The 10764-nt window shown below is 34.1% G+C and overlaps 1 pseudogene; it reads right to left on the bottom strand.

The window, feature by feature from the left end:
• Window positions 1-6094: 6094 nt before the first annotated feature.
• On the bottom strand, window positions 6095-8772 carry LOC118625009 (annotated as a pseudogene).
• Between the last annotated feature and the right edge of the window lie 1992 nt (window positions 8773-10764).

Below are 10764 nucleotides of genomic sequence, written 5' to 3'. Positions count from 1 at the left end.
ACAGTCTGCCAATGCTCTGTAAACCTTGCGATGCCTCAAAGACAAAGCAAAGAGAAATATTGAGGTTGTGTAAAGAGTAGAGGACACCGGGGAGACATCACAACGTTAACGCCATGTGAAAATCTAGATTGGACTCTGGATCAGGAAAATAGTGTGAAAGTTGTACAGTTTGAATAACAGCATTATATTAGTATTATATTCATGTTATTTTCCTCGTTTTAATAATTGTACAAGGTAGATAAGATGTTAACATTAGTGGAAACTGGGTGAAGGAATTCTGTACTATTTTTGCAATGTTTCTGTAAGTCTAAGCTTACTTCAAAACAAAATGTTAAAAAACAACAACAACATAACTTTCTGGCTTTTGAAAAATTTCTGCTTCAGTGTTTCAAACTGAGGACATTGGTGCTGGATTTCCTCACGTTTGCTCCTCAGCTCGGCCAAGTCTTGTAAGAGTCTAATACAGCCCTGGCCGGTTTGGCTCAGCATTTGGAGTGTTGGCCTGCAGACCAGAGAGACCCGGGTTCGGTTCCCACTGGGGGCTCGTGCCTCAGTTGCAGTTTGTCCCTGGCTGGGGTCGTGTGGGTGGCAGCCACTCGATGTGTCTCTCTCACGTTGATGTTCTTCTCTCTCTCTCTAAAAAAAAAAAAAAAGAGAGAGACTAATACATATGAAACCTTTGCAATCTTTAATATTTAGAGAAGTTTCTCTGATCCTGAATAACCAGGAATTTATACAATTTGAATAGCAAACATGTTTTAAGGAAACAGGGTGGAAATGTATGAAACATTCAGATATTAAAGATAGGAATTTAGAATTGCTTCTCTGAATTAATTTGAATATTTAAAGTTAATATTTTTAAGAATTAAAAGGGAACACAGTGTTTAATCTATGAATAGAAACCCAGAATACACGAACTGAGATACTATTAAAAATAGGTGAAAAATGCCATATAATTACAATTCTCTAAAGAAATCAATGGAATCAATCATCTAATCACTAATCTCTCATGCCTTGTACCATGTATTTGTTGCCGTTGTAATTTAAAAACTATGATTTAGTGTTAACATTAATTTTAAAACATAATTACTGGAGAATGCAGTGTATAACTGTTTCTGAAAAAGCTTTATTCAAAGTGACACATTAAAGTATTGTTTCTCTAGAGATTACTGGCAATGAAACTCATTTAAAATCTCATTACCTATGTAAATACAATTGTAGAAAGGCTTTGGTAATTCTTTTGTTTACTGAAAGTGCTTATCAATTTGTGTAGCCAATGAGTACTTGATCTGGAGAATGCTACTTAGTTCAACTCAGTAAAATTACATGTTACGTGAAATGAATCCACTAGCAGTAGCTACACTAGTCACTAAATAAATTAAAGAACAAACATATACACCAGCTCTGGAGAGTTAATTATGCATATGTCTTCCCAGTCCTGTGTTCTGTGATATCATACGAAAATACACTACAGAAATCAAACGTCACAAATTAAGGATTTTCAATTTTTGTATTATTTTGGAAAACCAGTCATAATGCATTTGTATGAGCACAGGATTCACTGAGGGCTATCTTTGGAGACTAGCTATCATAAACATCTTTTAATATAAAAAAAGACTTATGTGTTTTCCAGGTTTATATTACATACTAACACCTTATTAAAATGTCATTTTTGGTAATTTAATAATATGTGATTGAAGTTTATATTGAGATGTGTTTTGCATTAGAAAATAATGTATAATATATAACTAATTGTTTACCCTGTTAACATAAAATTAGGTGATAGATACTCATATATAATATAAAAATCTTTCACATTTTTTCTAAAATTTAGATTTTCTTTAGTGTAACCAAGCTGTTAAAATCCAAACAATGTGTTACTCTTCAGTAAACATATAAACAATGACCAAAGGGTGACCAGAAATTCATATTGGATCACCCATAGCTATCAAATTAGCAAAACTTGAAACCTGAATTAAAACCCAGGTCTGTATGATGATACCTCTTTCCTCTAACAAAATGTTCAATTACAAGTTATTTTTCTTAATTTTTAATTTATTTAGTTAATTTATTTTTGTTATAAATGTTTCTCCTTTTCCCCCCATTAACACCCTCTGCCCATTCCCCCTACCCTCACCTCAGTATTGTTGTCTATGCCCATTGGTTATGCTTCTAACACCCCAGAGAAAGAGAAGGGAAGGGAAGAGGGAAAAAGAGGCTTTTCCTCCTCTATGGGGTTTTTGACTTTCTAGAAATTTTACAGCAATGAGTGTGTGTGTGTGTGTGTGTGTGTGTGTGTGTGTGTGTGGTGTAGCAGAATGCTTATCATTGTTTAAACCCTGATGTTGACTGATGTCTTCCCCAAAGATAACCTGTGGGCCTATAAAAACAAGTCGTCATTCTGATACCCTTAACCTTCCTATAGAGGGCTTTATTGAAAGTCTGTGCACCTTTCTTTGGAACCCCCCAGAAAACACAAGGTGACACAAAGAGCCACTGGTTCCTGAGCATGTGAGGCCCTGAACGCGAGCACACTGTGATGCAGCACAGGAACGGCCGCTGGCCTGGCGTGTTTGTGTTATAGCAGGAAGGCTCTCAAACTACTGAAATAAATTAAAAACACAGGTTGTAGAAAAAGTCTATTTTGAGCCATTTGTTTAATTTAGATCAGAGGTGTTCTCTCTCTTCTTTTTTCTTCCCTTGTAAAAAAGATTTTCATAAAACAAATTAGTCCTCTGTCACTGGGAATCATGTTATTTATCTGTGAAGCAGCGATACTGTTTCCTCATCCCCAAGATTGTTATAAATCGCTTAAGCTCATAGATGTAAGAGAGCGTGCTGCTCAGTTAACCCTAATACAGGTTGATTTTTGGATTTTAACTATTGTTGTGTGCATGTGTGTATTTAGAAATAGATTGTCAATGCATATAACCTGGCCATAATTTAAGCAATTTATAGAAATTTAGACTCGATAAGCTTTGTAGCTGGAAGGTGTTGGAGATAATCAAATTCACTTATTCAATCATAAGGAGAACTAAGTCACAAAATCACTTAAATGGTTTGCCTAAAAAAGGTTTATTTCTTTCATTTGTAAAAGCAGCTTTGTCCTAGAATTTTTCACTTTCTCAAAAGTGCTGCTTGTTTTCAGTGAAGAGATAAGGTTAGAATCTTTTCTTTTGCTTTTGTCTTGCCACCACTGCAGTTTAGGAATTCATCATTCTAAACTAACCTCATAATAAATATATTCACTGTTGTAAAAAACTCAAATCGGGTAAATTTAATTAGTAACAACCATATAAAAGAGAAAAAATTCCTATTAGAATATTCCAGTAACAGAAGTGTATAACTAAAGTTTCTTCTTGTTTTTTTGTATGCCATTTAAACCAAACTCCTAATTATATACAGGTTAATGGAATAAAAATACTGGAGACATTCCTAGTAGCAATTATTTTATTGATCCAAGAGTTTTTATACTGTTTCCTATTTTAAAGCTGAAAAATAGATGCCAACAATGAGTGGTTTCTGAAGAAAATATAATTAAACAATTACACACTGATAAAATATTATTTTATCAATAATGTATATCAACAATATAGAAAGCAGATATTTTAACTTGACCTTACCAGTGGGATCTGCTTTCAAGGCCCTTGTATAAATTGGTTTATATTTGATCTGAACAAAGGGTAACATTATTTTTTCTCTCTGAGCAAGGATTTTAGTGTGTGTTCTGATTTTAATACTTTCCAGTCTATTTAACTCAGTAAAGAGTTTCTAAGCACATCATACCGAGTGAAAATCTGACTACAACAAGAAACCAAAGTATTATTTAAGTTTAATGTCCTTTAAATTTTATTCTTGAAATATATGTATAAACAAAACAATACAGGAAAAATTACGAGAAGAAAAATAGATAATTAACATCATGACCTAGCCTCTGAAAATTTGAGAGTAAGATATAGAATGACATGTGGCAAAATGGACATTGTAACATAAATAAAACAGGAACAAATTTGTTGAGTGTCCATACTCTTGTAGGCCACTTCACATAGAGTTTCTGGCCAAGGCACTACTGAAAAGTTTGGGCAGGATAATTATTTGAGAAGTACTGATCTAATGCCATGGGCTGTTAGGCATTCATGGTTCTTCCTATTAAATTTCAGAAGTAACTCTCCCCAAGTCCTCCTCATTATTGTGTTTGCCATCTGCATGGGGGAACAATACCTCTCTTTGGCTTGAGAACAATGTATCCATGGCAGGGATTCCTTGTAGTCATCTTAGCATCTAGAATTTATAGCTAAAATTTCAATTAAAATAACAGGACATTTATTCTTTTATCTACTAAATATGTAGACATTTTATGACTGTATTTAATACTTTGTATTGGGTTCTGTCAATGGAATCGTGGGATTGGATTTTGTTTTTCTGGTATTATTACTAGAAAACTATTCTCTATCAGAGTAATTAAACAGTCTTAGCCAGGCCTGTGTGGCTCAGCAGTTGAGTGTTGTCCCTTGCACCAAGAAGTCGCCAGTTAGGTTCCCAGTCAGGGCACATGCCCAGGTTGTGGGCCAAATCCCCAGTGTGGGTCATACAGGAGACGGCCAACCAATGTTCTGTCTCTTCAATGTTTTTCTGTCTCCCCCTTCTCTTCATCTCTCTCTCAAATCAATAAAGAAAAAAAAATGTTTTTAAATAAATAAAATCTTAGATTTTCCCAGAGACGTGGAGGTGGGGTACAGACTGACAATTCCCAGAAGAGGGGATGGTGGGGGAGAGATAAAGCACAGAACTTATATGCATGTATGCATGAACAGTGGACATGGTCAACAAACTGGGGACAGGGCGGGGAGGGAAGGGGAGGGGCGAATCAGTGGGGGAAAAAGGAGAAACATCTGTAACAAAAATTAATTAATAAAAAAAAAGAATATTAATCTAATAAAATTTTTAAAAAAAGAAATTGTGTACATTATCATTTTCCTTTCCCTAGATTTATATTTAAATTGATCTATTTGTCATAATTACATGGTTTATAAAAATAATTTTAATGAGCTTCAAATATATCTCATTTTATACTCTCACTATCGTGTGTTACCTCTTTGTATGTATTTTCTTTTATTGAACTTTAGCTTGTCTATTTCTGATTATATCTCAGCAAACTTATATTATTTAATGATGAAGGAATTAAGAAGTACAAATTGGTTGTTAGATTGATGAACCTCAAAGGGAAGGGGGTGGGAGGGCGGGATGAGATAAACCGAGAACTTGTATGCATATATGCATAACTAATGGACACAGACAATAGAGTGGGAAAGGCAGGAGGCAGGCAGGATGGGGGAGGAGAAGGGGGTCAATGGGAGAAAAATGGGGAACATCTGTAATATATTCAACAATAAAGATGTTAAAAAAATAAAAATGAGGATATAAATACAGATGTGGAACATATACTATTAAAGAAAATAAATTATAGCCCTAGCCGGTTTGGCTCAACAGTTAGAGTGTTGGCCCGCAGACCAGAGAGTCCCAGGTTTGGTTCCTGCTAAGGGCATGTACCTTGGTTGCAGTTTGTCCCCGGCCCCAGTTGGGGTCCTGTGGGTGGCAGCCACTCAATGTGTCTCTCTCACATTGATGTTTCTCTCTGTCTCCTCCTCCCTCTCTCTTTCCCACTCTATCTGAAGATAAATGCAAAAGTGTCTTCGGGTGAGGGTTAAAAAAAAAAAAAAAGGGGAAAAGAAATTATATAACAAGAAAATGAGGCATTGTGCATGTATTTTTATTTTGTATTTGGTAGAAAAATGGATGGAGGAATATTTTAGTGAAACTTTTTTTTTTTTCCCAAGTAAAAATTTTCCAAACCACTTTATTCATCATGTAGCCATACTTAAGATGCTGGAAAAAATGTCCATATCTTCTGAGTTCTTTTCGACAGTAATGAGAAGGCAGTACTTTTTTATGCATTATTTTGTCCTGTCTCACAATCAGAAGCAATCTTCGATGTGTTAGATGCTTCATAAACTTGGATAATAAGCCTTAAGTGAGTGATAATTTCCTTGTCTGCTGTTTTCATGTTATATCCCAATATTTTCAATATAGTGTCTCAGAAGTCGACATGTTTATTTCTTCTCAAGTCTAATCTCCCTTGAAAAAAGTCATTGATGGCAGTTTTTTCTTCCAGGCATCTCAAGGGTCTTTTTGTTCCCCGCACTTTTCTTCAGTTTAGGATGATTCTTCATGATGATGCACCTGCTCCAGTTGCTTAGTGAGCATCTGCATTTCCTGCTGAAGGCCTGCAGTTCTCTTTACCATGAAACCACCCAGGGTATCTTCTTGTCCTTTCATACTCATGAAAGGGGTGAATCCATTAGCATCTGCTAACTTTTTCTCCAAAAGGTCTGGTTTTTGCTCTGCCTTTCCCTTTCAACCAGATGCACTCTTTAGACAGTTTTCTGTTTCTATAATTCTTTCATTTAGATCCCAGTTGCCTCTTTCTAGACTCTGAATATTGATGCTTTTCAAAGATTTAATTCTGGATAGAGAAGCAATAAGATCTTCTAGGTCCTTGATACCATTTTTCAGGGAGAGTATCTGAAACAGCTATTTCGAGTTATTTTCTTTGTAACTTTCTAGCTCACTCTTCATCTCTTGCAGTGAAGTTTCTTTTACAAAAAGTTTGTTTTGAAGATTTCTTAGCTCAGCTAAAAGATTCTTGTTTTTCAACAAACCAGCAAGGTCAGGATGGTCTGGGTCAGCTGCCCTTTTGTGGTACATGATTGGGTTCCTGGTGGAAACCACTCCAAGAGGTGGATCAAAACAAGCCTCCTTTTCGGTGGGTTCCCCACCCCACACGAAGGCGTGATCTGAACACCTCCTTCCACCAGCCGATGATTACCCCCAGCCAGCCTCTGCCCAGCTGACCTTCCCGCAGCATTCCAGGCCTGCACCTCTAGTGAAACATTTTTACTATTTCAATCAACTGCGCAACCTTGAAGTAGAAGGCTTGTTATTTATTATTCAGTGTTACTTTATTGCCGTCTTTCATTCTAATCTAAATAAAATGTATTCTGTATATTAGATCTCATTTATTAAAATATATTTTATCACATGGATCAGTTAAGCACTTCTTATTCTGACTGTAACATAGTTATTTTTATAAATTAAACCAAATTAATTAAATTTCTTGGTATATTGTCCTAAGCAAAGTCCACAGAGGCATTTAATGACTAAAATCCCTCCTGATATGTGAGTTTTTGAATTTTAAATATAGGTATTATTCCTAGCTGGGTGGTGGCACATTAAATATTTGCTGATATTCAGAGTAAATTGGCAATTATAAGATATGTATTGGTAATCAGGTTTATGATCAATGTTGTTTTTAATAAAGTAAGTTTTGTCTATTTTAAAACTAATTAATAATTGACTTTAGACTTCAATATAATTGTTCAAATCACAGGCCCATGTTTTCTAATTTAGAATATGCATATTGGATTTTTTTTTAAGTTTATGATACTTTATATATGGTAAGATCCATTTCATATCCTGCAATCACCAAAGTTTAAAACAGTCCATTTTTCCTAATATTAGAATTTTTTTACATTAAAATTTTATTTCTAAGATCCATTTAACACTTGTAAGCAGCACATTACATTTGTTTAATTTTCTTTTGTTTTCCCCTCTGATTAAGTTATTATCCTCTAAAAATTTGTTCAAATCAAGAACAAACTTTAGAAAGTATCAGATTATGCCCTTTCTTTTTGCTTACTTTCTTAAAAACATTTTTTTTATGATAGATAAAAATTAATTTAAAATCTACATTGAAATTCATGACAAGGGGAAAACAGAAAGTGGCACTCTAAAGATGAAGGCTAGTTGAGTTTTCAGTAATTTTAAGGGTCAGAATTAACACTCTAATTTCGTGTTATTATTTAGACACTTTTTTTGGAGTACTGTCACTTCTTTTATATTTTAATAAAAAATTTGCTGTAGTTGTTTTGTATCTTTTCTTAACTCTCTTTCAAATAGACTATGGAAACAGGTTATATACACTCCTAGGGCACACAGCTTATTTTTGTGTTGTTAATGTTATTTTTATTTTAAAAGAATACATAACAATGATGTTGAAAATCAAAATCTTTCCATAGGCAGCTATTCCTTTGCAGGGTTTGGAAAGGGGCAGAATCATTTGTTAGATACCTAAACAACTATTAGGTTAAGTGCTGTAAAAATCAAGTAAAAAAAAATCCTGCTATCTACAATAAGCCACAACAAAGTCAGTGTATAAATATGAGAACAGTTTAGTTTTTGTTCATGCAAAATTCATGATTTTGTAGATTTCCACAAGAAGTGATTCAGAGACTCTGGGACTTTATAGCTCCGATGACTTACTTTATTGGTGGTCAGTAAGGTCTCCAGAAAAAGAGAGGGAAAATATCCCACATTGAATATTTTTTAAGGATAATTCAGGAAGTGTGTTACTTCACTTTTCAACATTCCATTTGGACATATCTAGATAAAAATTTTGAAATGCAGTCTTAACCTCTGTTGCTTTACAAACCTGGCTTCCTGTGGAGCAGGTGACATCAGAAAGCAGCCTCCTCGCTGGGAGAGCAGGGAGAGACCTAAAAAAAGACACATCGCTCCAGATTTGTAGGTGGCAGGTTTCATAAGCAAGGGAACTTACATACAACGTTGTCTTGGGTGACCCTAAGATGAGCAGTTTTCCGAACCCAGCTGCTTAATCTTGAAGTCTGACTAGAGGCCTTACCTGGATTCAGTCATGTACACAGGAAGTCTTAACTGGAATTAGTCATGTACCCAGTCTAGATGGTCTCATCACTGCATTACTACCTCAAGGCTGTGTCCTTGAGCAGCTTCTAGTGCAAGCAAGCAGACTACTTTTCAAGCACAGGAGAGGGAGTGTAGAGATTCCCACTTCCAAGGTCCCGCTTAGTCAAAGCAGTGGTCATGTCTTCTTGATGAACTTCCCCAGCAACGTTATGCTTTGCTGAGGCATGATGGTCTGGGGAAGATGTAGAATTTTCTCTGCTGCAATTGTTCAAATTGTAAATCTACATATACTTAAATATACACACACACACATATATGGATCTGTATAAGCAATTCAATATAACATGATTTGAAAATAATGTAAAACTTTTATTTTAAGCAATACCTTTCTTATTTCTCATTTTTAGAAACAGAACATTATTTTTTCTGTTGAACCATCAGTTGCTGATATTCCAATTTTGAATAATGTAACAGAAATATATAAACTAGAATTTTTAGTCACTCTTTAAAAACAAATTGAAATAAATACATATGTGTATATTCTAAAATAGTGCGTGATAGTTATATTTATTTTCTTAAAAGAAGACCCTACTTAGAAGAAACTCACTTTCAACAAAGAACATTAATTTAAATAAGTTAAGATCTTTCATACATAATTTTTCTTCTTATACATTTTATCTAGTTTTATATAATGTCCCTGTCCTTCATTGTACCATGAGCATATTGAAGTCAGTATCTTCAGCTTACAAAAAATTCTTACTTACATCTCTTGCCCTTAAATATTTGGTAAATGGATTTGAAGGTAAAAACTGTTTCTGCAGACAAGTGCCTGGAAATATTGATCTTGTATTCATGGTATCTCTGTATAGTCATTTTGGATATGAAAAAGAAAATAATCTAGCTATGCCAGCAAAGAATTTAATATAGAGAATTGGGTACTTTAAATCCTTGGCAGACAAAATCTAATAAAAGTACTAGTAGAATTTAAGTATACTGAATTATAGAGTATATGTGGATAAAGAGTGTTTTATTACACAGAGCGAGACCCCACTACCAAATTTAGTAATCAAATCTATATAAAACAGAAATGCAAAGATTAGAATAGCCAAAAGCAAACTCAGCTATTTTACTGATAGTTTTATATCTACTAGCTTCCAAATTCCAAGTTTTATTGAAGATACAAGCTGTTTCAGAAGCTTATAATGACTGTCTTTTTTTCTCAATTGCAATGACTTCTCTTGTTTTTGCACAATTCAATTGAGAATCACTTTCCTGCTACCAAGAGAATTCATATTGTATTATTAAAAAGTAAAGGAGTAATCAAGAGAAGTCAGCTCAACTTTGGTCAGTCACTCTCAATTAAATTGCACATTTTCAGTTACATCTATCATCTACATAATTATGGGATTCATTGTGATGATTCAAATTCGCTGATGAACTTTACCAAATCTAGCATCCCAAGATTCTCTTGGATGTATCACTGATAGTTAGACTTAAGTAAAAAGAATAATTTGTAAGTCTTTTTATAGTCTTGAATGATTAAGAAATATGCAAAAAACAAACAACACCAAAAAATACCCTGTCTACATTCAACTACATTTGTTTCCTATAATGTTTTAAAATTCTTTCAATAAGCATAATTATTTTGAGATGCATTCATGTTGTTGCATGTGTTATTTATTTTTATTACTGATATATATCAAAATTTGTATATCTGTTGACCCATTGATAGACATTTGGGTGCTTTCAAATTTTGGGCCATTACATATGAAGTTGTGCTGTATATACATGAACAGTATATTATGGAGACATTTGCTTCCTTTCTCTATGAATGGAATGATCAGGTCATATGTTTAAGTATTAAAGTGGATGCCACTCTGTTTTCCAGTATTTGTATCATGTTACATTTCAACTTAAATTGTTCAGTATCCTTGCCAATACTTTCTGTGGCCAGTCTTTTTAATTTTAGATATTCTAATACAT

Source organism: Molossus molossus, unplaced genomic scaffold (assembly GCF_014108415.1).
Source record: "Molossus molossus isolate mMolMol1 unplaced genomic scaffold, mMolMol1.p scaffold_m16_p_11, whole genome shotgun sequence".
In the NCBI taxonomy this organism is placed as follows: Eukaryota; Metazoa; Chordata; class Mammalia; order Chiroptera; family Molossidae; genus Molossus; species Molossus molossus.
The sequence above is the reverse complement of the archived record's forward strand: the minus strand, read 5'-3'. Positions and strand labels throughout refer to the sequence as shown.